This window comes from Rhinolophus hipposideros (genome assembly GCF_964194185.1).
Source record: "Rhinolophus hipposideros genome assembly, chromosome: 13".
In the NCBI taxonomy this organism is placed as follows: domain Eukaryota; kingdom Metazoa; phylum Chordata; class Mammalia; order Chiroptera; family Rhinolophidae; genus Rhinolophus; species Rhinolophus hipposideros.
The window spans coordinates 16157222-16185210 of NC_138059.1; the positions used below are offsets into that span (position 1 = coordinate 16157222).

At 39.5% G+C, this 27989-nt stretch overlaps 1 protein-coding gene and 1 pseudogene across 4 annotated transcripts in view; both read left to right on the top strand.

Annotated features, from left to right (window-relative positions):
- The window catches only part of SAMD12 (sterile alpha motif domain containing 12), a 371640-nt gene that overhangs the window by 54018 nt on the left and 289633 nt on the right, over nt 1–27989 (top strand). The gene's annotated exons all lie outside the window — the stretch shown is intronic.
- LOC308506862 (phosphatidylinositol-glycan biosynthesis class W protein-like) lies at nt 9980–20203 on the top strand (annotated as a pseudogene). Its single transcript has 2 exons — nt 9980–10021; nt 19583–20203. The product of its transcript is annotated as a phosphatidylinositol-glycan biosynthesis class W protein-like (transcript).

A 27989-nucleotide genomic window follows, 5' to 3' on the forward strand; every position in this document is an offset into this window, starting at 1 on the left:
GTTTGAAGATTTTAAAGTTTTTCTCCTGGGTCTTAGCAATTGTTACCAATGGCAGGACATTCTGGGGCATGCATCTCCCTAGTGCCCCACTTTCTGTGTGTATGTAATTGACAGCAATTAGCTGTTGTTTCCACCTCATCTCAATGCTGTGATTTCCTTTCATGTGACTCTCGCTTTTTGTCTAGAATGTATCACCAAGTGCTCAGCACTTGTAACTGGTCTAAATCGTTGGTCTTAAAAGTTAGAGATGAATGTTGTTTTTCCAGTGTGTGTGTGTGTGTGTGTGTGTGGTTTAACCCACTTAAATAATTATTGTGTTTCGTAGAAGCTGACCTATTTTTCCCTCCTGAATGCAAATCTAGGCTGCATCTCTTATCATTTACACATAGACTTTCTGAGACACAAGTGCTTCTCCTTGAATGACCTTTTTCCCCTCTCGGGCTTACTTGGCTAATATTTATCGACAACATCTGGGCTTTAGCGCAATGAAGTGATTTACAGCAGTGCTTGTGGGTGCACTTCTGCGAGTCATGGCAGTTTTTAGCTAGCTCTGCCATTTTGGTGGGGATGGCCCTCCTGGAGCCCTAAGGTTTGCAGCTATTTCTCTGGAAGCAGAAGGTTTCTGTGCCTTGATGAAAACTCACAGAGAACATCAGGGAAAGGAATGATTACAATTGGAATGGACGTTGGGAGTCATCTAATCCAACCTTCTCATTTTACTGGTGAGAAAATTGATGGGCAAGGAAGTGAAGTGACTTGCAGAAGCCTGTAAGAAATAAGTTACAGAGATGCGAGCAGGCATCAGATTTTTCATTCTCAGCCTGTTGATTATGCCATCCTGGCTTTTCTTCCTTGGGACTTCATTCAATTCTCCGGGATATTTATGGGGGAAAAGCTTTCTTTGTCCATAGATCATTTCTTAGATTTTCTTTCCTCAGGGAAGAAAAATATAAGAAAATTCAAGTTTGTTTGGGTTTGTTGTCTTCCGTGTTTTAAGGGTGTATCTGCCTTCCTCCTGGAGAATTTCTCCTTAGAGCCATCACTCGGTTAGGGCAGAGCAGGCAATTGCCATTAGCATTATGCTCTGGGCATGGATGGTGATGGCTACTGAGAATGGCATGAAAAGGGAATTGCAACTCTGGCTGCTGTTAAAAGTGATTCCCAGGCTCATGCATGTGTTCCCACTCACTTTCACTCTTTTTAAAAATATATGTAGTACCCTATTTCCCTGAAAATAAGACCTAGCTGGACAATCAGCTCTAATGTGTCTTTTGGAGCAAAACATAAGACCCAGTATTATATTATATTATAAAGGCCGGATCTTATAGTAAAATAAGACCAGGTCTTATATTAATTTTTGCTCCAAAAGATGCATTAGAGCTGATTGTCCGGCTAGGTCTTATTTTCAGGGAAACACGATATTTGATCCATACATAATAGCATATAAAATATGTATGCATGACTAATAGTAAAATTAACACTAGTGAACCCACTACCAAACTTATGAAAATCTTCTCACTTTTAAACTCATCCTCTCTTGTGTTCTCTGGAAGTGGCTGGCTCTCTTAGCTATATTGTGTGTGTGTGTGTGTGTGTGTGTGTGTATGTGTGTTTTCTCTTTCTATAAACTGTTACTAAACATACACCCAAGTGTCCTCTATCTTGAAGGCAACCACAATTACGACAGTCTTTTTATTTGCAAACTTTATGCCTCAAATAGGGTGATTTTCAAAACTCGCACGAGCCTGTTTTGTTCTTTCTTACCATTTCCCTCTTCAGCCGTGTCTCTGCAGACTTCCCTCCTGAGGCCACCTTCCTTCTCAGCTGCCTGGTGGACAGTTCCGCTCACAGCCACTCCAGTTAACGTCAAAGGGCAACATCAAAGGGAAGAAAAGAAATCTCTCTCCTTTGACCATCACCCTAATTTTTCAAATCCTTTCTTTTAGTCCTAAACAAATATCTCCAAGGAATATTTTGTATCTGCCCGCTGTCTTTATGGCATCATCTGCACTTAACTCTTTCATCTCTTGCAATTTGTTTTGTGTCTGCGTTGCTAAACACAGAGCCCCCAAAAGTCAACCACTAGTTGTATTTTCCCACCATCGTATCACGTTCCTCAGTGCTCGTGCTTGTCACTTCTCTGCAGTGTGTATGTGGTGGATTGGTTCCTGTTTTACTTATTTGTGTGCTTTGGTTTTCTACCTATCTCTCCGACTTTTACCCTTTTTTTTTTTTTTTTTTTTGGTGGCCTCTCTTGTTTTTCTTCAATCCTCAAATGCAGTGATTTCCAAGTATATTAGGAGCCCTCTTCCGGTCTTTCGTACCTTTTCCCTCCTTAGCAGTGCCCATGCACCTGACAGCCACATGCTTATCTCTAACCTGACTTCTCTCCTGAGGCCTTCTTCATTTTCTGCTGTCTGGTGGACAGTTCCTCTTGGACCCACTGCAAGTCGGTCAATAGGGCCACATCAAAAGGAACGTAACCAAGGAAAGGCTGCCTCCCTTCTTTAGCAACTTAGAAGCCTTTGATACAAACATCAAGGAGGAAACATCTAATGCATATTTTATTCGATGACAGTCAAGCCCAGTTGTCATCCGTCTTGTAATTTTCAAGGAAGGTATTTCTTCTTAGAAACGCTGCACCCCTACATTATTTTATTAACGTTACTTTTCTAAGCCATTTTTTTTCATACTTGATTACTGAGTATCAATTTTTATATTTGTAGACTGAGTAGGAATTTATTCTTAACATTTTATAGCTTTCTGAACAACATGTATTAATCAGATAGTCCCATGATCCATAAACTTTAATACATTAATTTCTTTTACTTCAAGTCAGGTTGAGAGTTGTAATTTGACATTTGATGTCTTTTATCTAAGAAGGCAGGTTTAAGACAACGATTAGGTGAGTAACCTCTGAGGTAACGTTCGGAATATTTATAAGTGATTTTAATTCCTCTCTTAAGTTAGGCCTACAAAGGAACACTGCAGATGTATCTTAACACACAGGAATTTGCTACTGTCTGATAATTGAATGAGTCCACAGAGGTGGGATGGGTTGTAGAAATATTCTTGGAAGTCATTCCTATATGAGGCATGTAATAATAATAACTATGCATGGAAGTAAGTTAACTATATAATACCGTATGGACTACCTAAATACATCTTGTTAAACCTAAACAAAGTGATTCCATCTCAAGTTCTTCTTAGCTGGACCCCCAAAATATCTGTTGTATACATCCCTGAGGTAGATGCAGGTTTTGTTAGGTCTGGTGCTGAGACAGTTCTGGAATTTTTGCTACAATACTTTCAATACAAAAATTAGTATACTATGAATACTATTTTAGAATATTAAATCACAAAAATTACAAATCTGAAAAAGCTGACCAACATCATAAATATCACAAAATCCAGAAAAATAAGGTTTTATTAACTGATAGTCAATCAGTTAATAAAATATGTCTGGAATACTTTTTTCCCTTTTTGCCTGCTTGCTCACTGATGACCTCTCTCTAAAATACTGATTTTGTATTTTCCATAACAAGAATATAAGGATAATTCAATCTTTCCTGTATACGTTTGACCAACATTTCTTGGTGTCATTGATATTAGAATTCATATCGTGTGACCTGTCATACAAACATACTGGTTGTAGTAACGCCATCGGTTTGAGCCCTAAAACTGGAATGATAATAAATTCTATTTCCTCCAATTCCTATAAAAGGAAAAATAAGGTGTGTTTATAATTGTATATGCCATGTTTTCAAGTCTGTTCCATAGGTGTCATTCATCTTGGTGTCTATGAGAACTAGATTCTCAGCTTTCAGTTTTTTCCATCTTCTAAATACTGGAAGAATTTTCGAACAACTAGCCGCCTGCTTCGTTACATTTCAAAGCTTGTTTCCTTCGTTGTACAGATACTCCCAGTGCCAAATGCTGCTGTCCCATGACGCTGAGCCCACGTAGGTGGGAGGGTTGTATGAGTCATTCCTACAGTGAGGCATCTCGTAATAAGTATGCATGGAAGTAAGTTAACCATATAATACCGTATAGACTACATAAGTATTAGGGTGATGCAAAAGTAATTGCAGTTTTGGCAAGTATTTTTAACCTTTTAAACCGCAATTCCTTTTGCACCAACCTAATACATCTTATTAAACCCAAAGTGATTGCTCCTCTACTTCTTAGCTAGATCCTCAAAATGTCTATTGGATCCTTTCTACCCAACCGAGGAAGGTGCAACAGAGGGGAGAGACAATAAAAAGAAGCAGTTATCTTCATTGCCTGTGGATGAAAGATGCTACCTTTGCGAATGTCACAATTGGTAACAAAATACATGATCACGGGCTTTCCTTGGTAAGGTCCTTATCTGGCCCCGAGCAAATGAGGGGTCCTTAGTGTTGTGTAATCATTCAGTAAACACAACAGACTAGACTTGCTGTGGGGTCACTTCTGTGCAAAGAAGGTGAGGGGACAGAATATTAATCACAGTGTACACGTGTACAGCAGTTTTCATGTGCCAAGTGCTGCTCCGAGTGCATGTCCTGTGTCACAACTTCTGGTTCTGGTAGAGACACCGAAAGCCCTCCCATTACAAATCTCAAGAAATGCTATAGAAAACACAGCAAAAGTCCATGGCAGAGCTTATAAGGAAGTGGAGGAACTCACCAGATGCCACAAGCAAGAGGGGCCCTGAAAAGAGGAGGTGAGAATTTGGGAGGGCACGGGGATGCCCGCGGTGGAGAGTTGACCTGTGGGTTTTAACACTGACCTGGAGTTAGAAGTAGGAGGGTTGGAAATGATACGCCTGCATACAAAAAGGAGTCTCTCGTGGCTGGATTCTCTGGAAAGAGTGATCTAAAGAGTCTCCCACCAGAACAGGAAAGCAAAAGGGAATTTGTCTTAATTTGGGTCCTGGCAGGGGTGGGGGAAAGTCTTCCTAGAAAAACGTGACTTTATGCACCTGACTTCCTGTGAGTTTGGGATTTATGTTTATCATTCCCTTGTGTTCCAGGAGCCACAAGCTGAGAAATTAATTCCCAAATTAGTTTTGTGCTACTAATAGCTTTGGGACAAGTCCCAGTCCCCAAATCCACTCTGAAGTATTTTTAAGATACCAGGGAATCGATAAAAAACTCTCTTTTCTTCTCCTCCTGAATTGGGACCTGACTGAATTACAGAGTCAGGCAGATGTCAATTGGGATTTCACCTCTATTCTTGACAAATCTGGTTGGACACTGTGCAGTATGAGCTTGCTAGTACTTTACCGTCCAAGCTGATTGGCTTCTTTAGAGAGTCTCAGTTCAGCTTCACGGTTGCAGGTCACCTCCATGGGGCAGATCATTTACAGCAATCTGCCAAAGATTGCACCCGGTGCAGCAGTCCCCGTGTCACTGTATCATAATAGAAGGAAACATTCACGAGTAAGGCCTAGACATTCTCAAGGTGCATGCACCTAATATAATAGCCACAAAATGTATAAATAAATTGAACGGAGAAATTGACAAATTCACAATCATAGAAGCAAGTTTTAACTTCCTTCTCGTAGTAATTGAGACCATAAGTGGATCGGTATTTCAAAAGGATCTAGAAAATAATGAACAGCACAATAAAGAATGTTGATACAGTAAACAACGCTAGAACCCTGGTCTGACAATTAGAGTACACATTCTATTTGTACATACAAGCCAGCAAGCTACAGATGACAAAATTAAAGATGCCTGTACAGAGTAACCTAGAGGTTGCATCTTACATTCTTGCATAAGCTCTGATTTGCAAAATAACACATTTATAGAAATGTTAATTATAGGATTGTTTATAATACAAAAAATAAGGAGCAAACCTAAATGTCCATAGGTAGAAGACCAGCTAAATTAATTGTGTTGTGTTTATGCAAGGAATACTAAACATGAGTTAAAATGATCGGACTAGAGTTAATGGGTAGATCTCATAAAGGTGAGTGACAATCAGATTGTAGAATAATATATGATTACATTGCAGCATGATGACATTTATGTTAAAAAGTGTAAAATACTGTTTGTAGATACATATAGATATAGACACATAGGAACATGCTGGAATTTATAAACAGTTGTATTAAGGTAGTCTAGAGAAGGGTTATATTTGTAGGGAGCAAGGGAGGAGACCAGGTTTCACAAAGGTGCTTTGTGTTCATAAGTTTTTGTTTCTGTTTTTAAGAGAGCTGAAGAACAGTTAGACATAATTTCAAGATTTGGCAAATCTGAATGAAACTGCAAAGACGCATGTATATACTAGCTATGCAAAAAATTCCATCTACCACCAAGACTCAGGTTATGTGTCACGATATTCTGTAGCTTTGACCACAATGTGTCTTTGGTCTATAATGCTCTGTCCTGTCTATCATAGTGAGCTCATCCTGCAAGACTCATTTCAGATATTCTCATTCTGCCAAAAAGCTGCTCTGATCGACCCCAAACCCAAGCAAAATCAAGCTTCTTACGTGTTCCCTCAGCATTTTACTAGTCCTTCTATTATATCACTTGCGTCATCGTGCTCATGGTTACCGTCTCTTTCTGTCACTAGATATGAGTTTCTTGAGGACCAACTGTGTGTCTTTGTCATCTTCAGCTATCGTCACCTTTATACTTATTTAGATTCTGAAAACATTCACAAATAATGGACAGTTGCAATTCAAATAATCTTGGCGTCCCAGAAGTGTTCTTTGGTGATAGCCAAAGGGATTTATGTGTACGTGTCATTCACCAGTTGACAAAGGTAGGTCATTGGGATGCCTAAATGTTGTGACTGTGAATGATAATTACTAGGGAGTTTTGGTCATTTCTGCCACATGTCTCTTTAGGAATGCCTAATAGGATTCGGAAGCTCCCTACCCCTCATCGTGGCCCTGTCTGCAATTCCAGAAGACCACTTTTGGGGGTATGGGCGTGACATTTTCAGCTCTAGAATGTGGTGATATATGTTGGATCTTTGAGAATATATAGATATGTAGATAGATATAGATAGATAGATAGATAGATAGATAGATAGATAGATAGATAGATAGATAGATTGAAAACATACTCCAAATGGAATTTTTTCCATTTAAATCTTTAGCATTTCCCTGTAAACTGAGCCTGGAAAATGAGAGTACAGATGAGGACTCCAAATCTTCTTTCTTCCGCTTTAGTTGAGTGCTTTGTCCATATTTACGTATCCTGGCATTTTCTAGGTCCCAATTCTCAGGATGTGATTTCTTCTGTCTCTTCTTTTTTCTAAGCCAGTTGAGTAGAACTTCACAAATGATTAGGGTACTCAATGGAAATCACCAAATACTGGGGATGGGTAATTGTGCCCAATAAATTATTTTAAACACCGCTTTGCTAGGTCGTGCTCAAGGCTGCAGTCATACCTGCTACAGTGAAAGAGGGGCTTCCCTGGTTGTGGTTGGGCTCCCTACTGTAGAAGTAACATTGTCTTACGGCTTGTTTCTCTGTTCAGCAAATGTAATGATAAACCTCCTGTGTAAATTTTATGGTAAATTTTATGACACTAATTTTGATTTGGTTGCTAACAACCAATTCATTCACTTGTTTGATTCATTAACAACACTTTTATATTTAGTGTCCTTGTGATAGTGTGGAAGAAGGCAAACTTACTGTATATCAAGAATACAAAGTGATACACTACAGAAATCCAGCTGCTGTCATTGGGGGAGGAGGAGTGACGAGTAGGAATGCTGTGGTTTCAGTGAAATGAATTTGGTGTATTTTTCTCTGGCACCCACTCAAAATGAGAGAAAGAAACCATAAACTGTGAAACTTGAGCAAGGGTGTCTTACTTGTTTTGTTTAATGATTTACACAAAACAAAGAATGGAAATCAAGTGTAAAGATAAACAGCATCAGGAAAGGAATTATTCCGTATGTGCCCTGAGAAAGTTGTAATGGAAACTCATTTATAATTAATTGATTTGTGGAGCTACTCTGTGTTGCTTATTTTGTTTTATTCTCACATTGTCTGTGTTAACAAACAACAGATGAATGTTAGCTTTTTTGTAGTTGTTGAATTACTGGTTATTTTCTTCCCCCCAAATTGCTGGTTGATCATCTTTAGGTATGAACCTCCCTCCTACAAATTCACAAACATGGAAAAATATGATGTGTATTAGTCAGAGTTCTCCAGAGAAACTGAGCTAGTGGGACATATCGATCTCTGTGTATCTGTGTGTCTGTCTAGAGACTGATTTGTTAAAGAAGTGGCTCATGCTATTATGGGTGCTGGCAAATTTGAAATCCACAGGGCTGGTGGCAGGAAGCAAGCTGGAAACACAGGCAGAGTTTATATGTTGCAGTTCCGAAGCAAAACTTGTTCTTCTTTAGGAAACCTCAGTCTTTGCTCTTGGGACCTTCAACTGACTGGATGAGACCCACCTACATAATGGAGGGTGTATTAGTTAGGGTTTTCCAAACAAACAGAACTAATGGTGTGTGTGTGTGTGTGTGTGTGTGTGTGTGTGACTTATTATAAGGAATTCATTCACATGATCATAGAGGCTGAGGCTGAGAAGTCCCAAAAATCTGCAGGAGGCAAGCTGGAGACCCAAGAGAGCCAGTGGTATAGTTCTAGTCCAAAAGTCGGCAGGCCCAACAGCCAAGAAGAGCCAATGTTTCAGTTTGAGTCTAAAGGCAGGAAAAGACTGATGTGCCAGCCCAAAGTGGTGAGACGGAAAAGGTTGCCTCTTCATACAAAATGTCAGCCATTTTGTTCTAATCAAGCCTTCACTGATTAGATGAGGACCACCCACAATAGAGAGGGCAGGGTGCCTTTAGTGTCACTGCTGCAAATGTTAATCTCACTGAAAAACATCTTCACAGAAACCCCTGGAATAAATGTTTGACCAAATATCAGGGCACTTGTGGCCCAGTCAAGTTGGCACATAAAATTACCTATCACAGCAGGTAATAATCTCTGTACTTAAAGTCTACTGATTGAATGTTAAAAATGCCTTCACAGTAACATGTAGAATGGCATGTGACCAAACACTTGGGCATCATAGCCTCGCCAAGTTGACACATAAAATCAATCATCACATATGGTATATTTATTTTTTTCATTACAAAAACACTGTGACCACATTGTACGTTATTAGGAAACTAGGAAGGAGGAAAAATTATATATATATATATATATATATATATATATATATATATATATCCCACCAGAATTTTCTTTTAGGTTTTTTAATATAAGGGTATGTTTTAAGGCATCTTGAAAATTTTTGCAATAATATTTTAGATGTTTGAAACTTTTTTTTTTCTCTTTCTCATATTCTTTCCAATTATCCAAGCAAAAACATTCAAATGGGAGCTGGGGCCCTGGATGTTTGTCCAGTCTCTGCCACTTACTAATTTATTTCATCAGTTGAGAAAGAAACATTAGGTTGGTGCAAAGGTAATTCCAGTTTAGAAGGTTAAAAATAATTGCAAAAACCACAATTCCCATTGCACCAACCTAATAGAGCCTTGGTTTCCCTTATCTGTTTTATGAGCAGTTTGCATTTGGCAATTCCTAATGCCCTTTTCAGCTTGAATCCAGGATTTTTAAAAGTGAGGTACATGTACCACTCTGTTACTCTGTGCCGGAAGTGTGGAGGTGGTACATATATGAACAACGTTTAGTTTAGTAATTCATTAGTTTATTATATACTTGCACAAAACATAATTAGCACACACAGTTGTGGCTTCGTGGTTATTGTTGTATAGGGCAAGGCGAAAGCTAACAAAGGGTATCGTTTTAGAGAACAATATTAAGAAAACACGTTTTCGACTATTATGGAAAAAACTTAGAAATGAACGTAGCTTGGGATATATATGATATTAACCTATGAGTCAAACTTGCCGTGTTCCCGTGCTGCTATTTCAGAGACCCATAAAGACTGCCGCTCTTGTAGCAGCAGACAGCGGTGTAGAGAGTTGTTCATTTAACGTTTTGCTCGACCCATGTTGAGTACAACCTACCGGGTGCAGTGCAAGGATCCTGAGGTATGTGGGATGTGGCTTTGGCCCCTGGTAGTTTACAGTCCAGTGCGGCATCAGAAGTAGAGATAATTTCTTAGAACCCAGTATCAGAGCTGCAGCAATAGGTGTATGTACTAGGGACCAGGTTTGGGATAACACAGAGGAGAGAAACTAACCCTGCCTTGAGGACACCAGGAAAAGCCTCTCTGAAGTCATTCTTGACCTGGCTGACAAATTGGGGATGGGCATTCTAGGTACAGGGCATCAAACATCCAGAGGCTTTCAGCACACTCTTGGGTGTTTCTGAAATGTCTATGAGAAACTAGGAAGGAGAAAAAATTATATATGTGTCATATATATATAATGTATATATAATGTTTTAGATATATATTATATATAATATACATATTATGCATATATATTATACATAATATATATCTCCCCACCAGTGTTTGATGAAAGTGTCTATTTTCATAGGAAGTGCCTGTAGAAGATGATATTTTCCAGCTCTCTCCACAGTTCCAAGTGGCAGACTTGAGCTCATCTTTCATATTCACGGATTCGATTCTGGACTATCTGCCATCTCTGTGCTTACCTGTTACCTGCCTCAGGGTTTCTGTTTCTTTACTCCGGAATGAGTTTCCAGTAAAAGCCTACATATCCTAGCAACATTCTTTTTCAATATGGCTTTTGTCATTTAAAAGGAAAGAGAAGGAAACATGATTTTCAATGATCTTGGATGAGGGAAAACTTTGGATCCCTAATTACATGGCTGAGTCTGGTTTTGTGTTTGCCGGGAGCCTCCTGTAAAGCAAACCGATGTGGCCTTCTGTTCTGTTCCAGGAGCCAAGAGCTTGCTGGGCTGAGTTCCCACTGAGTCTGTGTAATGCATTCCTTCTGTCTCACCCCATATTGCAGATCTGCCGAGGCTGACGTCATCACCTTGGCTAATAGAGCCATTCCCCAGTGGGTTACAAGTTGAGCTGCTGAAATGGAGGGCATGGAGAGGGGTGCACAGGGGCTTGCCAGTTAGTTCAACATTGTAATTTCATTTGCCTTCTTAAAACAATAATCCTCTATAGAAATAAGAGAGAGAACACATTCACATCTGAAGTTATTTTGCCAGGCTAATGTATTGCTCCATTGTCATCCGCCTGCGAGCGGATCTCTTCCTGTGTTGCCTTGGCAGTCCACCTGATTTGAGTTTGCTTTCCCACCCAGCGGGCCTCCTCTGGACACCTGGGGACTGGTGGGGATCTGGGAACCGAGTAGGTGTGGGCTGTCGGGAAGAATTGTTGGACGCAGTGTTGTTCGGTTTGAGAGCAGAAGACTGCAGAGCTCTCCTTTTCCTGGCAGGGCTATGGTTTACAGAAACCTCTCCCCATTCCACCCCTCACTTTGATAGCTAAATGCCTCATCAGGTGTGTGCATGTGTGTGTGTAGTTTGGGACCTCATCCCAGCTCTACTGCTTTATATGACTAGGGCATTTGCATTTTATAAGTGGCCCTCGGGGGCTCTTTTGCAACTAGCACAAAACAATTTGTGAACCAGTGCCCTCATTCACCTACTGTTGGCTTCCATTCTGCTTCCGATCACTACTCTTTTTCTATTTGCTTCCTTCCTTCCTTCTGTCTTGGTGTATGGAACTACCTAGCACCATCCATGGCACAAAGCATGTTCTCAGCCTACCTAACTTCTTTTCCCATTCTTCTTCATATTTCCAACTTCATGAGTGACTACAGTGCGTACAGGCTAGGTTGGCGAAGCACTGGAGTAGTGCAGTGAAAGCTACTGATTGACGGTTCCCTATGTCGTTAGCAAGGAATGAGGATTGGGGAAGAAGGAGGAAGCCAAGTACCTCTGCTTGCGTAGTTCTTGGCTTTCTGTGTATCGTGCTGCTCTTGTTCCCTTGGCACTCCCGTGTACATCAAGTACTTTAGTTTCAGTTTGATTTTTCAAGGCCTGTGGCCTGCGGTGAAATCTCCAGAGTGACTCTCTGTCCTCTTTGACATTGAGTCTTGACCAATCTAAGTATCATTGCTGCGAAACCCTGAACTCGAGGATATCCTTGTGATTTGCCTGTTTTGGGTTCTAGGTGTATAACCCTTACCTGGAAACCCTGGACACAGACACTTCTTGTGTGCTCTCCGCCACTCCCAAGCTACTGCTCTGTTTGCCCCTCCAGAGCATCTTTGGATCCTTCAGCACCCTTTCCTGAGGGTTTTTGTGGATGACTGCTCCTCTGAAGCAAGGCCTCAATGAGAATAAGGGGATTCCTCTTTGGGTCTTTGCTTCTCTTAGGTCGTCCCACGCTTAGAACGAATCTGTCTCCGGTTAGACCTACCTCTAAATGTTGTATAGCTAATAGCTTCCACCAAAAGTATAGTAGTGTAAATGTGAAAGTGAAAGATGACCAGTGTTTGTGCCCCCACATGCCTAGACACAACAGATGATGACATGTGAACATGTGACCAGGGATAGGTAGGAATGAGCCTTGCCATTTGGAGAACTGATGGTCATGGAGGGTTTCAGGTTTGGGGAGATGGGAAAGGGAGGTTGGGAACAGGTGGTGAAAGGCCTAAGACACCACACAAGGCCTTAGACTTTGCTCTGTATGCAGAGGGGACCACAAAAGGTTTTTCTGCACAGGGGACTGATGGAGTCAAAATTATATTTTGGCCAAGTAGCATGAAGCTCTAATGGTTTGGAATGGGGAGATGCTGGAGGTAAAGTGATGAAAGATGAATATGAAGACTATTCTAGAAATCGAGGGCCTAAGATTTTGAATGTTAACAGAGAGATGGAAAGGGAGGAATGGATGTTAAAATATGTTGTGATGGAAGAGTGTTGATGGAAATCAAGATCCCTGAGCTTTCCATCATGACCTGAAATAGAGGGATTGGGAGCTAGCCAAAGGACAAGGTGAGTTTGTTTGATCACATTAGGGTTTGAAATGAAGGTAGCTGTTCTAAAGGGAGATAGACAGCTGACAATTAGAGACTCAGAATCAGAGATCAGGAGATGAATCAGTGATAGAGATAAGAGGTTTGGAAGTGCTACACATAGTGGTGTAGCTGGAGTCATGCGTGCACACAGGTGATCTTAGGACTAAATGAAGAGACTCTGGGGAATGCCCAAAGTGAAGGCAGAGGCCAAGCAGCAAATGCACAGGGTTCTAGATACAGGATAGACCATTCAGGGGTCCCTGTCTTTTTAGCTTTTTTTTTTTTTTGGCTACGACTACAGGAGAGCCCTTTTTTCTGCATTCTTAGGCTGTTTAATTCTTTTTTTTCTCTTTCCCTGCTTTCGTCTGCCCTCCCATTTAAAAAAATAAGAAATTCTTACATTTTATTTATGTTCAGCTTTATTGATATGTTGATATGTAATTGACATACAGTAGTATAAGTTTAAGATGTACAATGTGTGATTTTTATATACACATGTATTGTGAAAGGATTACCACAGTAAGGTTAGTTAACACACTACCCTGTTTCCCGGAAAATAAGACCTAGCCGGACCATCAGCTGTAATGCGTCTTTTGGAGCAAAAATTAATACAAGACCCGGTCTTATATTATATTAAGACCAGGTATTTTAAATTATATTATATTATACTGGGTCTTATATTAATTTTTGCTCCAAAAGACGCATTAGAGCTGATTGTCCGGTTAGGTCTTATTTTTTGGGAAACATGGTAGTTATCTTGCGTGTATGTAGAACATTTAAGATCTATTCTCTTAGCAACTTTCAAGTATACATACAGTATTTCCCCCAGCTTTATTGAGATATAGTTGACATATAACATTGTGTAGGTTTAAGTTATACAACGTGTTGATTTGATACATTCATGTATTGCAAAATAATTATCACCTTAGCGTTAGCTAACACTTCAATCATGGCACATAATTGCCATTTTTGTGTGTGTGTGTGGTGAGAACACTTAATATTTGCTCTCTTAGCAAGATTCAACTGTATGATTCAGTATTGTTAGCCATAGTTACTATGCCGTGCAGCCGATCCCCAGGATTTAGTTATCTTTAAACTATAGTCACCATGCCGCTCATTAATTAGATCACCTTCCTTTTTTTCTTTCCTTTTTCTCTTTTACCCCACTCCCTCCTTCACCTTTTCCATTCCCTTTTTTCTTACTTAGGCTTCTTTTTTCCTAAACTCGTGCAAAGATGCCTTGTTATTTAGGTGTCGGCTAGGGACAATTGTGGGTGCAAAGGAGGGTGTAGGCAGAAAGGAAAATATAGACAACCTTGAGAAGTCCAGGGTTCTGTTTTATATATTACACACAAGACTACTTTGTCCCTCAAGGGCCAAGAATTCCTCATAATAGAAATCAAAGGCATTTTGTGAAGTGGTATTTACAGGCAGCCTATCATTACAAAATGTATATAGGCTCTGAAATTAACTTTCTCTTGGCCCTCGTCACAGAACCTCATAAAAGTGATTGTCCTAAAATTGCCTTCTCCTCTTCTCTGGTTTCCTAATTCTGGAAGACCTGGGACATCTCTTGGTATTCCTGTAGACTGATGTTGGAAGTTGAAATCAGAGTCCTATCTCCTTCTCCAGATGCCCGTAGAACCATGTTCTCTTAGAAATCGTATTTTTAAAAGGCATGTCTAAATTGTATTCTTTCATCAGTACAATATTTTAAGTAATAATTCATATTTATAGCAAATGTTATCTCACGGGCATTTTAATTTATATCTAAAATATTTAATTATTCATAAAATGATTTAATTTTAAAAATACAATAGGGAAATTAATGGAAATAGATATACCTATTTTCTCACTGAGAATGAAATGATCTAATCGTATTTATCCCTCTCAAAGAAAGAGTATCTCCTTGGTGTAGTACTTTCTTGTGATTGTTGGGAAGTGCCGAACATTTATTCTTCATACTGCCAGGCTAGCCTGTTCCTTCCCACTGGCTTAATAGTTCTTTCACCCACGCATGGAATAAAACAGACCACCCCTTTTCAAAGGACATATGCCTACCCTCTAGCATTGCCTACTCATCTTAACATTTTTTGAGTTTATGGCCAATAAGATATTTGGAGCATTCATGTTCAAGGATAAAAATACTCAAAATCATCTTCAGTTAACACATTTATCAACGTGATCAATTGTACGTGTCTGGCAGTTTGTTGATGAAATGGAAGTGTGTGTGTATAGGTTTAGTCATGGGTAAATTATAAAACAATACAAAAGTATTTAACATGGGATTTGTCTGTAAGGAATTTATGATCTAGTCACATGATAATAGCTTAGAACAGCAAACTGTTACCCACAGGCCAAATCCTCCTGTCATTGCTTATTCTGTAAATAAAGTTTTATTGGGACACAGCCACACACACGTTCATTTGCATATTATGATTGCTTTCACACTGCAGGGCAGATTTGAGTAGTTTTGACAGAGAATGTGTGGTCTGCAAAGCCTGAAGTACTTATTATCTAGTTCTTTACAGATGAAATTTGCTTGATCCCAAGCTGAAAAACACTAGTATGTAAGTCAACTGATGCCTAAAGATTTGCTGAAGTCCAATGGATAGGCATTTTCAGACTGGCTACAAATTTATATATAGTAGTCGCCCTTATTTATGGTTTTTTTCCCATGGTTTTAGTTACACTCAGTCAACCATGGCCCCCAAAAAATATTAAATGGAAAATTCCAGAACTAAACTATTCATTAGTATTAAATTGCACACTGTTCTGAGTAGTGTGATGGGATCTCGCATCATCCCACCTGGGAAGTGAGTCAACCCTTTGTCCGGTGTCCCCACGATGTATACACTACCCTCCCGTTAGTCTCTTAGTAGCCATCTCAGTTATCAGATCCACTGTTGAAGTATCACAGTGCTTGTGTTTAGGTAGCCCTTATTTTATTTATTTATGGACCCAAAGTGCAAGAGTAGTGATGCTGGCAATTCAGATATGCCAAAGAGAAGCCATAAAGTGCTTCCTTCAGGTGAAAAGGTATGTATGTATAGGGAAAAACAAACAAACAAATAAAAAAACATAATATACATAAGGTTTAGTACTACCTGAGGTTTTTAGCATCCACTGGGGGTCTTGGAGCATATCCCCTAGGGATAATGGGGGGACTAAAATAAAACATTATATACTTTCTTAGAGAACAAGTCAAAGAGACTTAGACCGAAATTCCTGCTCTTCTTCTTATCGATTACTCATATGACTTTGGACAGTGACTTAAACTTAAAATCCTAGTTTCCTTATCAGAATAATGGGCTTAATATTTATTTCCTTCCCTGGGTATAAGGATTTAATGAAATAACACACATATAGTACGTAATATACCACTATGCGATAGTTTTTCTGGATTGGCTTCATTCTCTGGGAAAGACATGTCCTTGTAGCTCTAAGCTTACAGGATTCTGCTAGTTGAGCTTTGAGAAGACTTGTTCTGTCATTTCAACTTCTGAAAAAGGTTCCTGATTGGCCCCCTCCAGTCACATGCCCACCCCTAGACCAATCTCTGTCGTACCAGGGTCCTGTGGCCTGGCGGAGAGGCATTTCCCATGAGAAATGGATGCAAGCCAAAAGGAACATGTTAAATACATTGTCTTTATCTTTGTTTGACCTCATTGTTTGACTTTACTCAACCTTTGCATATAGTCCAGCCTGAGATACATTTTTTTCAAGGGCTAAGTTAGAGGACAGATGGGCACGTACCATATGGCCAGTTGCAATGGTACAGGCTTAAGGAGCAGAAAGCAACAGCTGGCAGTAGCAACAACAGCAGTTTAGTGAGCTCCTGTGATATCCTGCTTAGGATTCTGCGAAAGACACAGTCTCAGTGATTCTTAGCTTTCCATGTACCTGGACACACAGTAGGGATGGTGTGCAGATAACTAACATCCCATTAGGTGCACACCTAGGGATATGCACAATTTCTTGCATGCTGGCTATATAAAATTTCTCTTCCACCGAGAAAGCGTATGGGAATGCAAGTGAGGATGACATTATTGCAGATGCTCTTGAATCTGCTCGGGGGGGGGGGGCACAATCATAAAGCACTAGCCAACTTTAGCACTTCATTATAATTTAAAAATTACTAATGCTGTACCTCATCACTGACCACAATACACTGGAGACCTGTGCCATGGTAGTTAAGAACTGGAAGAACTTGGAGTCACCTGAGGGCAATGGAAGAGGCTTAGAAAGTGACTTTTGATACAAGGTGGATAGGTCAAGTGCCTAATGAATGGAGCCAGTATCTGGAACCACTCCCGATGGTATAAAATATCCCCTAGATAGAGGATTCTTGTGTTTGTGGGACTGTATGAGTTATAGGCCTCTGGTTACAAAAAATAGAAACCCCTGCCATTAGCTGAAACAAAAAGGGAGAATTTATTGTAACGATCAAGTATATCTTCTAGTCCTTAGCTATCTAAAATGACGTCCACCTCCAGAAAAAAAGAAAGTATGCCTTTAAGACTAAATTGTTGTGCCCTATCCAACTGCAAAGGGAATTTTAAATAATAACAAGAATAATAGTGAATGGGTTTTTTTGTTTGTTTTCATTGTAATAAAACTGTAATGGAGTCTCAGAGCAAAGACAACTAACATATCTAATCATTTCATTTTAATAAAGAAAACTTTGACAAAAAAATAAAAAAATAAAAATAAAATGACGTCCAGCACATATTAGGTGCTCAGTAAATATTTGTTGAATGAATGAATGATTCCCACCAGAATGCCCTTCGAAACCCAGGCAGTAAGTAGTCTGTCTGCAGCTCTTATCTCGGCTTCTCTGTTCATAACACCTCATTCATCTTCTCTTCCCGGAAGCTGGTGTCTTTGCTTCCCACTGCATGTGGCAGCACATGACCACCCACAGCCCCTGAGTTTCTGCCATCCGGTTTCAGCCATTTGATGAGGCTGACTTGATTCCCTATTCCCAGCTCGAAATTCTAGTAGAGAGAGAATCTGATTGGTCCAGGGTGAGTTAGGGGTCCATTTCTGGTGAATCACCTGTGACACAAAACTTCCCCAGGATCCTGTGGCTCTGGGTTGGGTGGCAAGGGGAGCATTTAGGGACACAAAGTCATGATCAACCAGATAGACAATCCCAGGCATGTCTACTATGAGCCCCATTACATAGATGAGATAAAAAGTACTGAACCCCACTTTTCAGGGACCTTGCAATAGGACAGGATTTGCTGGGAATTGGTGGCTATAGCTGGAGTCAGAATAGTTTAGCCTCCTGGTCTTAGGTAGACCTTACCCTTCCTTCCATGGTTATTATCTTTTGGGTTCCACCTCAGCCAAGAGAACATAGACTTATCTTTTGAGAAAGTGTCAATTTGACACATCCTCATTTTTGTGATGGCAGCTAGTTGGTGCTGAATAATAATGGGATTCTATTTCTGGACTTCGTGATTCCATCTCTGAGTAAATGCAGAGCAGATCTTGGCAGGTATATTCTATATGTGATCAGCGGAGCCAAGGCACCTCGCATTGCTAAAGCCGAGCAGCAGACGTGAGTGACATTTTTAGGCTTGTTTGTACCGTGTAAGTAATAATGTTTTAATGTGGAAAGTGTCGTGCATTGCTCTGGGGATATGGCTTGGTTTGGTAGAAAGGGCCAAACAGGAAATATTCCAGTTGGGCCAGTTACTACCTCTGAAATATCAGGCAAGTTCCTTAACTTTTCTTAGTTTTGTCATTTGCAAAATTGAGATCATGGCATTTTAGGAGAAAGAAAACAGAAATACATGTTTGACTTTGTACCATGCACGAAAATAAATTCCAGATGGGCTAAAGAACTAATATGATAAAAACAAAGCTTTAAAAGTTTCAGAAGGTAATATAGGGGAAAGCATCATGAAATTAACTACTTCTAAATACAAAATGACTGTGAATGCACATAAATGGAAATGACTGCTTCGGAGAAGATATTTGTAACATATATAATAGACATTGAATTAATATCTATAACATGTTTAGTAAAACAAATAGCTCCAACAAATCAGTAAAACAAGCTATCAAATAGATAAATCAGCTAAAGGAATAAATAGGCCATTCAGAGAAGAAATTTTTACATCACAGTAAACTTACAGAAAAACTCCACTTCTCGAATGAAAAATATTAATTTTTAAAAAAATGAGATTCCTTTGCGTAAATTAGAAAAATTAATAAGCAAGTAATGTGGAACAGTGAGCACTTTCATACACTGTTGATGGAAATGTTCTTGAGTCAAGCTGTTTAAGTTATTTCGGCATCAATTCCAAGATCCAAAATGTATATATCCTTTGACCCAGCAATTCCACTTCTAGGAACTTATCAAGAGTTCTTCAGTTGTGTACAATAACGCATGTACAAGGATTCTTATTTTATAATGTTTTGTTGTCGAGAAAAAAGTTAGGCACAACCTTTATCACTAGGAGAGTACTTAGATATGGTGTGTCCATTAGAGTGAAAAATTGGAAACAAACTAATACCCGTCAGTAAGCGGTAGCCAGGAGGCAGCTTGCTCTTGTGGTGCCCTGTGGGCGTGGTGGGAGCCCAGTGGCCTGGCCATGGCCCTCTGTGGGGCGTTGGAGGGGGGCCCAGTGGGAGCACGGGAGGAAGAAGAAAAAAATGTCTCAAAAGCAGATAAAGGAAGCTTTTGTCAGGAACCACAGTGGAGCCAGTGTGCTGGAAGTTAGCCAGGGCAGAGCTTGCCTGCCCTCTATGTCCTGGACAGAGGGCTCATGGTCGTTCTCTCACAGCACTTGTGCTGTTCTGGAGAACTCAGTTCTTCACTCACTTTGTTTTCCCAATAGGTCCCCTGGTGGCCACTTTGACCATTTGTCATCATTTATCCTCCTCACTGTCATTATCTCTGGGGCAGGGCTATTCTATCAAATACACTGCAGGGGAATCTGTAATGCTAGAATGCCTGTCCAGAAAATCCTTGAAAATTTCTTGAAAATCAGTCTAGCATCAGAAAACATTCCAGCCATCTCCTATTCCTGTGCAGTTTACAGTGCATTTACTGCTATGGCCATGTTGGACTTCCCACTTTTTCCCAAAAGACTTGCCAAAACCAAGCTCTTTGGGACAGGAGCAATAGATTTTGGAGTAGGAGGCTTTGTTTTGGGGACTGCAGTGGTTTGTCCTGAGATTAGGAGGAAATGCATGAAAGGGTCTAGATTTTGTTATTTTACTAAGTCATTGTACTCTGGCCATTAGTAGGCGTTGGACAATTAGCCATCATAAAATTCATAGGTGATCAGGAACAGTTCACTGAGATTGCAGTTCACTGAAACTTTTCCTTTAATAGTTGTGAAATTGGTAACATCACTGCTTTTGATAATTTCTCCCCTTAAATTAATCCTGGATTTTGGCTGTCAGCATTCGGTATTATACCTGCTAGCTCTTGACTTTCAAACAAAAGGTTGATTTTGTTTGACATTGATAGAAGTGGTACAAGGGTTGGTTTATTAAATGCCCACCAAGAAGGAATAATCTCTCCCTTGGCATATGTGGCATTAAACATGGCCGGTGTGTAAACAGGGTCATATGTGCTTAAAAAAAGATTATATATCAAAGACTGGATAAAAATAGCATATTGTGTTCTACTGACAGCCATTACCCTCTTTGTGTCTCTTTACATAGTTCAGGTCGGTGGAAAAGGAGCATCTCGAAGAATGGCCAGTTTAGCCCGATCTATTTGGATGGTTGATTCTAACCTGATCCTTCATGGTACTTGATTACTAGGTAATATAATTTTGAGCTTTGCCAAGTTTCTAATTCAAGGGGATGTAGTACCATGTTCTTGGAAGCTGATCCAGTCACCTGCTGCAAACAAAAAGCATCTCTAGTCTCTGAAGCTAAAAGAAAGGAACCCAGTCTGTTTAATCACAGCTATGAATAGATTGATTTTTTTTTATCTTGCTGTCAAAACAAGGTGTAACAATTAAGTTTGCAAACTTGTTGCAATGATGTTGCTAACCTTTTTCAATATCAGAGGGATTATTCACTATGAATTTGTACCAACTGGACAAACAGTTAACCATGTTTACTATTTGGAAGTGCTGGAAAGGCTGCGTGAAAAACTTAGACGACCTGAACTTTTCGCCAACAATTCACGGCTCTTGCATCACGACAATGCACCAGCTCACACAGCACTGTCTGTGAGGGACTTTTTAGCCAGTAAACAAATAACTGTATTGGAACACCTCCCCACTCACCTGATCTGGCCCCCAATTATTTCTTTTTTTACCCAAAGATAAAGGAAATATTGAAAAGAAAATATTTTGATGACATTCAGGACATCAAGGGTAATATGACAACAGCTCCAACGGCCATTCCAGAAAGAGTTCCAAAATTGCTAGGTGCTGGCATCAGTGCACAGCTTCCCAAGGGGAGTACTTCAAAGGTGACCGTAGTGATAGTCAGCAATGAGGTATGGAGCAGTTTTTCTAGGATGAGTTCACGAACTTAATTGTCTGACCTCGTATTACAACTGGTAGATACATTGCGTAGCAGTGCTTTGTGGGCCTTATTTGTGCTCAGTCCCTACGTGTTTACCAACCATTTAATTAGTATATGCTACACTTGCAAGGTAAGACTATAACATTTTTGGTGATCGATAGGGGTAGGATATTTCTGTGTTTAAGCGATCTCAGTGGGGAAGAATAAATATTAAATGTGAAGGAAATGGGCTTTTGGCAATTCAGTGTTAACTGATTTATTATAAAATTAAGAGTTTCAATCCTCTATAACAGTGGTGATGCTTAATATTTTAATGTCTCTCAGCACTATGTAAAAGAAACCAATAGGGAGGGAACAAAACCTCATGACTTGTTAGACTATTTATTGAATTTCAGTATTTTAAAGGAAAAAAAATGAGAAGCCAGATCAATCACAGTACATTCTTTCTGTGGAATATTATGCAGGTATTTCAAAGAATGAGGTGGGCCCACAAACAATATTATGGAAGCCTAATGAATCATAGAGTCATTAAATATATCGTGATCCAATTTATCTGAAAGCTATTTATATTTATGTGTGTGTATATATATATATATATACACATATATGTATATGTACACCTACATATAGATGTAAACATGTATGTGTATATATGTATATTGAAAGGAGACAGAAAAGATCACACCAAATTTGAAAATAGTGTCCTCTGTGGAATGGTCAGATGTATGGGTGAAGGGTGATAGTCACACTTCCCTATATTATTGTATTATTTAACTACTTTAAGTGAAGCTCTTATTTTGTTTCTCCTGAAATATAAAGTCACAGTATTTTAATATTGATAATGTGAGGGTAAGGTATTAAATGCAAAACTCTTTGGATAATGCTTACTAGTACATAATAGGTCCTTGATACATATTCGTGTTTTTGTCCTTTCAATCCTTTGCTAGAGTGGATAAGAATTGCCTACCGTGTTTCCCCGAAAATAAGACCGGGTGTTATATTAATTTTTGCTCCAAAAGACACATTAGGACTTATGTTCAGGGGATGTCGTCCTGAAAAATCATGCTAGGGTTTATTTTCCGGTTAGGTCTTATTTTGGGGGAAACACAGTACTGTATGGCCTTGGGAGAGCTCATCTGTAAGGACCTTCCTATCTACCTGTGAAGATAAGACAGATTTACAGATATTTCCAACAGTGATTGGGGTTGATTATCCACTCCAGAATGTTTATGTGTATCACCTATACGTTACCACAAACCACTACTACATTGCTTCATGTTGGACATGTACAATTAAGTTATTAATTTTCTTTAATTAGCTACATTTTGATCATTTTTTTTTCATTCCTTTCCTCCCAAGCAGAGCAAATCCATCCTTTCCTGCATGTCCTTTCTTCCTTCCTGCATATCTATCTGTTACAGCGTGTCTTATGTACCTGTGTGTTCATAGCTAGATTTGAGAGTTCCAAAGGGATCCAAGATGATGTGTCTTCCTCCTTGGGCTGGACACCAGTCCAGGTCCAGGACTCTAAAATAAATAGTTGATGATAGAATGAACATTCACATGGTAAAGGCATACAGTGGTATAGGAGTATTTAGGAAGAACATGAAACTGAGAATAATGCTGATAGATTTGTGGGAGGGGCCTGGAAATGAACAGGTAGAAAAAGTCAGCTAACAGCACTGTTATAGTAAACAGCAAATGCATAGTAGACCGTATGTCAAAAGGTCAGAGTGAAATGTATGGAAAGCTGTGACAGAGAATGCTAGAGAGAAGGCAGGAACTAGGTTACAACAACTTTGTAAGCTCTACCTTGAAATTTGCCTAGGAAAATGGTGGCACAGAATCAGGTCCCTCCCTCCTTCCTAATTCCAGCCTTAACCTTGCATCTGCTCTGAGTGCAGCAGTTATGGGTTAGTCTGGGGATTTGCTGGAGTCCGGAACCAGAGAGCCAGGCCAGAAGCCTAGTCAAGCCTGGGATGGTGGTGGAGAACTCTCAGGGAATATCAGCACACCTTGCTTCCTGGAGCAAGCTTGATCTGCAGAGTGTTGGGGACCCTGGATTGAGGGCAGCACCAGCCCTTCTGAAAGTGGCTCTTAGAGGACCCCCAACCCCTAAAAATCTATGATGAGGAATGATGATACACAGGTTGAGTCTTTCCTTTCCATATGAGCAGGAGAATGCCAGCTTTATCAGGTGAGGGACCCAAGGAGGAAATTTAATTCCTTGTCATGGATACTGCTCCTGGTAGGCTCGGTTTAATCTGTGGAAACAAAAATTCCCCAAACCTTAGTGACAAAAATATAGCAAACACTTCTTTCTTTTTCATTTCACGTGCCAATTACCCGTGATCTGAGTTCTCTGCTTGAGGGACCCAGGCTGATGGAAGCTCTGCCATCTGGAAAGTCAATTGTCACTGTAGCAGGAGGGAGGAAAGATGAGTAATTGTACACTGACTTTTAAAGGTTTTCACCCAGAAGTAACATGTATCATTTTTCTCATATTCATTGGTGAAAACAAGTCCTTTAGGGGTCGGGGGGATTGTAATTCTTTCTATGCCAGCGTAAGAGGGAAGTGTGTGTTGGTGAATGGTTAAAATGTCTGCCACATTTGGGAATGGCAGTTGCCAGCCTGGCCATTGCTAGCTCCACTGTGCCTTGTACCTCTAACTAGATTACTGCTTAAAGGGCCTCAGCAACTGGACCTGAGCACCGGAGCTGAACAGAGTCATGAATGGGTAAAGGAAAGTTACCTGAAAGTGGCCCAGAAGCCAGAGAGAGGGAAGATAGGCAGAGCACCCAGAATCGATAGCAACTCCTGCGGGGTGCTGCTGCCCAGGGGTAAACCTGGCCCAACCACCTGCCGTGGTATGGCTTTCAAGGGGAGAAGGATCTTACAGTTTTAAATGGCTGGGGAAAAAAATTGGAAGAAAAATAACATACATCAAATGCTTTACAATGTGTCCTGCAGTCTTCTAAATCTTTGCATTTATCAGCTCAATGAATCTTTACAACCCTGTGAAAGAGATACTAATAGTTATTTTGTAGAGGGAGCAACTGAAACTTCTAAATAGGTTAAGTAGGTAGGTAGAGCTAATGGGTCATTCGGGTGGCATTCAAACCCCGAAAGTCTTCCCTCAGAGCCTGTGCTGTTAATTGGCTTCCGAAATGACAAGTTCAGCACTGTGAGTGCAGTACCATGTTTCCCGGAAAATAAGACCTAGCCGCACCATCAACTCTAATGCGTCTTTTGGAGCAAAAATTAATATAAGACCAGCTCTTATTTTAATATAAGACCCGGTATAATATAATGTAATTAATATAATATAATATAATATAATTAATATAATATAATTATTATAAAGACTGAATCATATTAATTTTTGCTCCAAAAGACGCATTAGAGCTAGTGGTCCGGCTAGGTCTTATTTTCAGGGAAACACGGTATTTAAGTGACAAAGAAAGATGCAGGCAACACGTTCTGGTGAGTTCCCAGGAGAGAAGATCACTGTATTTCAGAGCTGAAAGGCTCTCTAGGAGGATGGGGACAGGTTTCTACCAGGATCATAGGTAGAGACTTTGAACTAACTTTGAACCCCAATTACACAGAATGTTACCCACCCACCCCAACATATCCATTCTTTTCATTAGTAGACCTTAGACTAGTATTACAAAAATTATACTTAACTAGTGTTATTTTTAACTTAGCCGATGAAGAATGTATGGAAATTGATTTTCTCTCTTGCTGTATATATAACTACATAATAGCCTTAATTCTGCCACTTGGCCCACAGAGCCTGAACTATTTCCTTTCCAATCCTTTACAGATACAGTTTCAGACCCCTGAACTAGTGCTACAGAAGTTCAGGAGGAGACCACCAGTAACATGAATGAAAACAATGATGTGAACAGTTAGGAGGTTCAGTAACTACATAAAAAGCCTTTGTATAAATAAAAATGATGTTCTCTTAACTTTTTTGAATATGAACTTTTCAAACATACACAAAGTAGTAAAAGAGTGTTAAAATGGGCCCCCAGGTAACCAACACCCAGTTTCAACAAATATTTAATTTCCTGTATTGCCCCAACCGTCCTTCTCCCCAGATATTGGGGATTAGAAACAAAGACATCCTATCATTTCATTGGGACATTCTCCAGTATGTATCCATAATAGATAAGGGCTTCTGTTTTTTCTTTTTAAATGTATGGCCATAATACTATTATCATACCTAACAAAATTAATAACAATACCTAAAAGTTGTCTAATATTAAATCCATGTTCAGTTTTTCCTAATTGTCTCAAGAAAAGCAGAACTTGGAAATTAACCAGGTCGCAAGTGGGTGAGGCAGTGAAGGGTAACTTGGTCAAGCCAAGACAAACAAAGAAAAGAGAAAAATGGAAACAGCAAAGTAAAATAAATAGGAAACAGTAGAAGATACAAAAAATGGAATTAAGTCTATCAGTTGCATATTATTATGAATATGACAAATTCCCCTATTACTTTATACAGATTCAATTAAAATCCAACAACACTGGAGCACTTTTAAATCAAAGAGATGAAAAATTGTTTCAATTACAGGAATGTGCAAACAGATACCAAGAAAAAGAGGTTATAATTTTAATATCGAACTTAGAGGGATTTAAGGTTAAAAGCACTGAACAGGATAAATAAGGACATTATTTAATTGTAAGAGGCACAATATGAAAGAAGATATATTAGTTATAAACATAAATGCACAAGTGAGACTGAAAAATATAAAGGAAAACATTAAAATGCAAAAGGAATTTGATATTAGTAAAATTTTAGTGTGTGATCTTGCTATATATCTGTCAGGACCACACAGATTCGGGTAAATTATGTGTTATGATAAACAAAATTGAATATATTTAACGTTTAATTCTGTGAAGGAGGAAGTATGTGTATTTTTGTATGTAAATGGAATAGTTCCAAGAATTGGCTATGTTCTTAGTCCCAAATTTTCATAGGCCATGTTCTCTAATCATAATGTAATATTGAAATATAATTTTGAAAAAAGAAATCGATGCTAAAGTGATGACCAAAAAAAGTCTTATATGTTAATTAAATTCTAAATTATCCTTGGATCAAAATAGAAGTCAAAACTTGAATTATAAACTATCTATAAAGCAATTAAGAGGGAAAGAAAATTCTACCAAAATCTATGGGACATACCAAAAGCTGAACTCAAGGGAAATGTATTGCCTTAAACATCAATATTTAAAAAGTAAAATAAAGGAACTGAAGATGTATTTAAGAATTTAGGAAAAGAACATAAAAATAAAATAGGTGGAAAAAGAGAAGTATTAAAGATAAGGGCTGGAATCGTTCAAGTAGAAAATTGACAACTTATAAAAAAGTTATATGGTCTTTTCTCTGAAAAGACCAATAAAATGGATAACCTCTTTTTGATTGAAGTTGAGAAAAAGAGACAGACAGCAAAAATGTGTATAACTAGGAACAAGCAAGGTGATAAAAATCACATATAGAGAACAAATTAATTTGAAAGCCAAAGGAAATGTTTAGGATGCAAATTAAAATTCATTTCTGGTACTGGCCACGATGGAGCAGCCCACCAAGCCTATTTCTCCCACTGACTACAACTGGAAGTTCTGGACAGAAAACTAAAACTCTGAAAACTAAACAGCACAGACAGGTTGGGAGGGAAGTCAGAACGTGAATGAAGAACTATTGGTGCAGTGGTGAGGGTCCTGGTTTTTTCCTTTTTCACCCTGGCTGGAACCTGAAGGCAGCCTGTCCCTGAACTATGCAGTGTCCATGGTGTCCATGGCAACAAGTTAAGAGAGAATCCCTCTATTTATGGCCAGGAAAGGGGGCCCCCTGCAAACTAGGTAGTGTGCGAGGAATCTCAATTTTCTTTTCCTCTCTCTCTCCCTCAGCCTCATCCCAAGGGTCACCTCGATGTGGGACCTTGTGGTGGCCTCAGGAGAGGCGTAGGCACTTCAAACCTTCAGAGGAAATGGTCCTAGGCTAGGGGTGTCCAACTGTGGCCCACGGGCCAACTGCGGCCCGCAATCCATTTTTAATTGGCCTGCAGCGAATTCTAAAAATATATTAAGTTAACTTAAATAAACCAGGTGAGGCAATACTACTTCACCTCAAGAGAGTGGCCTGGCTGTTTGTGTATTTTACCGCATGTGGCCCTTGGTAAAAAAAACGTTAAAAAAAGTTTGGACACTTCTGTCCTAGGCAGAAGACTCAGAAAAGGGGACTCCCAGGGTCCAATGAGGGACAGGGGAAGGGAACCCCCATTTTTTCTCTTGTCTCTCCCCACTTTGCCTGAGGACAGCCCCACATGCACAGAAGTATGGACAGTGGGTATCTAAAACTCAGCCCCACTTTTCTGGCCAGAGGAAACCTGTCGTGGTGGGTAATGACACGTGTGTTAGTAGACTGGGGTGCCAAAAAGAAAATTTTACTTTATATAAATTCAAAATTAAGTTTATCTCCCCTCCCAAAAAAATATTCATTCAGGAAGAAGAGGAAAATGTGCATAAATGATT